The following is a 3259-nucleotide window of genomic DNA, read 5'->3' as shown; positions in this document are numbered from 1 at the left end:
AACCCTTCACAAGTGATGAGAGTTCGAATTTTGGGTAAGGGCACATTTCTGGGAGTGTGAGTAATGGTTGCGTATGGGTGGTTCCAGCGCCCATGTGTGCATCGGGTCACGCCTCCCACTCTGTCTACCGAGATTTGTGCATGCCTTGCCTTTCTTAACGGCTAGATCGCTCATTTTGGGGAAAACAAATGCAATCAGTAGGGTCGAGAAGAGAGAAATATCAGCATGACATTCATATATAGATCTGCAGTTAGTTTGTTTTAATCTTTGTGGTTTAAAAAAATCACTAAGGGAGATGAAACAAGGGTTGGATTTGGTTTCCTCGCCGGGGAAACAGAGAATTTTCACTGCTATTTTGCTGGGGTTTTGAAAAGAAAAATGGACTAAAAACATAAGTTTAGGGCTTCTCTTTTTCAATTTCCATCACTCAATTGAAAGTGGTGAAAGCAGGTCGATACAAAAAGACTTTATGACTACGCTTACTCGACAAAAGACCAACAACATTCCAAAGATCGAAAACTTAAAAAGCAACCATATAAAGGATGGACAAGGATTCCTATCCGAGTGGCCCTCATGAATGAAGAAGGATCAGGAGGCACGGGGAACATCAACAGAGCCTTTAAGCATCCGTGGTTACCTTCTCCATTGAAGGTCTCAATGATGGGTCTTCTTGTATACACCAAATGGCCACCCTTACAAATTTCTCCACTCTTCTCATGTCCATCATGGCTTCTATATCACTTTCCACCAAAAGATCCAGCTCGCCATTTCTATAACAATCACAAGCCCAAGAAACCAACACCGCCTCTCTCTGATCAAACCCCAATTCTAGTTCCAAGTTTTTTTCTCGCAAAGCAAATGATCTCCAAAGATCAAAAACTCCATAACTATAAACATCCACCTTTTGTCGTCACCGAGTGTGTTCTTGAACCATTCCGGTGCAACATACCCTTTGGTCCCTCGAATTCCAAAGTTGTTCGCTCTTGTTTGATCCACCAATGTAAGCTTTGCCAATCCGAAACTCGATATCCTTGCCACAAAAATGGTCGTCCAAGAGTATGTTTTTGGCTTTTTGATGTCACAGTTGAATGATTGGAGAAAACACATTCTTCATGCAGATAGAGTAGGCCTTTGGCGACATCATAGATGATGTTCACTCTCTTGTTCCACTCCAGTTTCTCTTCGCCGAAGAGGAAGCTCGTCAATGAACCATTGCTCATGAATTCATACACTAACATCCTGTTTTCCGCTTCTTTGCAGATACCAATCAATCGCACCAAATTTTTGTGGTGTGTTTGCCCAATTGATCTCACTTCCGACGTAAATTCCTTCTCTGCGTCTTTCAACAGCTTGTCCAGTTTCTTCACTCGCAATGAAGATCCCTATCCTCCCTTTGCAATACCCCTTATAAACAAAGTGCCAAATGCCCCTCTCCCAAGTTCTTCATTGAAGCCATTTGTGGCCTCATGTAATTGTTTGTATGCAAAAAGAATGAAGGTTGAGACCCTCCTACACCGCCAACGCCTCTGATGGAGTTGTTTCCGCTTTTTTTCTCGAAAAGTAGAAGGCCACCATCAAAGTATAAGCAAGTAGAAACAAGTTAATCAACACCGAGCCACCGAGAAGTGTAGAGCCAACAACCACCATAGCCTTTGAACAGTAATATTCTTTCCTAATTTTTTCATCGTGTTCAGCCGGTTGTTCTTCTTCCCTTGAAGTTGAACCATCCTTTGCTACTTTTGATAAAAAGCATTTGTCGTGCTATCGGTCCTCGCCATTAGAAAGTGGCAGCCCTCTTCTTCCAAAGACTCGGCATTCCTAAATATCGCCACAAAGACAGAGACAATCTTTTAAACAAAACTCCCTCGCACTCTCTTCACTCGGCATCCGTGTAATGTTCATAGTCCGATCTCGCCAATCGGTGTTTGTCATCGCCACGAGTTGAAACCGTCGTCAGATCATCTACATCGCAACGCTGGGTATCAAGTCCGGTGAGCAGCCCACCGATCAGTTACGAGAGTCAATGAACGAGTAGTTAGAAGTGTTGTGGAAAAACAAATAGAAATATGCAAAAATAAAATGAAAATGCACAATAACACAGGAATTTAACGTGGTTCGGCTTTCAATCAAGCCTACATCCATGGAGTAGCAAGAAAACCCTCTTAATTTTCAATGACGAGCAATACACACATACAAAGGGGGAAAACAAGGAAAAGTTTCATATAACCCCCTAAGTTATTCCAAAATTGGCCAATGGGTTCACAAATAAGTAAAATGACAAATTAACCCATATAAAATAGTATAGGGTTGAAAATGCAAAACGAGTCATCCAACTTAAGCCCCAAATCAACAATCTCCACCTTGGAGAGATTTGCAAGCCACATCACAAACCATCTCATCATCGGCATCCACTTTAGTATGAAATCTCACACCAATCTCACAAGTTCCTTGCTGCATCTCCAACAATTCAAACAATCACAATGTTGACCAAGTTCAAGCAATGATTGAACTTGGCACCACTCAACGACCTTAGTCATCATATCGCCAGGATTATCCCTTGTATGAATTTTTCCGAAGCAAAATAACCCCACCATTCACAATATCACGAACAAAATGAAAAGCGAACATCTATATGTTTAGTCCGAGCATGGTGAACCTCGGTTCTTTGCTAAGTGAATAGCACTGCTATCACTAAATACCTCCACCTGCTTTTTGGTTAAACCCCAAGTCTGCAATCAGTCCATGTATCCAAATGGCCTCCTTCAAAGCTTCTACTGTTGCCATATACTCTGCTTCTGTAGTAGATAATGCTACAGTAGACTGCAATGTAGACTTCCTATGAGTAGACCTCCTATTGTCCAGATCACCAACAAAATCTGAATCCACATAGCCAATGAGAAATCTGTCATCATTCTCATGATTTCTCTCAAATTTCAGACCAACCTCCATAGTGCCTTTAATGTACCTCAATACCCACTTTGCAGTTTCCCAGTGTTTTTTTCCTGGATCATGCATATATCTACACACCATACTAACAGCCTAGGAAATATCAGGTCTTGTACATACCATAGCATACATAAGACATCCAATTAAACTAGCATAAGGTACCTTCTTCATATAATCTCTTTCGACATCAGATTTTGGGGATTGATCAACACTTAATTTAAAATGAGGAGCAAGAGGAGTACTAACTGGTTTAGTGTGTTCATCCATACCAAACCGCTGTACTATCTTCTTCAAGTATTGGTTTTGACTCATA

At 41.3% G+C, this 3259-nt stretch overlaps 1 pseudogene; it reads right to left on the bottom strand.

Moving 5' to 3' along the window:
- Positions 1-619: 619 nt before the first annotated feature.
- On the bottom strand, positions 620-2457 carry LOC120260302 (annotated as a pseudogene).
- Positions 2458-3259: the final 802 nt, after the last annotated feature.

Source organism: Dioscorea cayenensis, chromosome 5 (assembly GCF_009730915.1).
Source record: "Dioscorea cayenensis subsp. rotundata cultivar TDr96_F1 chromosome 5, TDr96_F1_v2_PseudoChromosome.rev07_lg8_w22 25.fasta, whole genome shotgun sequence".
NCBI classification, from domain to species: domain Eukaryota; kingdom Viridiplantae; phylum Streptophyta; class Magnoliopsida; order Dioscoreales; family Dioscoreaceae; genus Dioscorea; species Dioscorea cayenensis.
Note: the sequence above shows the minus strand (reverse complement) of the source record. Positions and strands in the feature narration are given on the sequence as shown.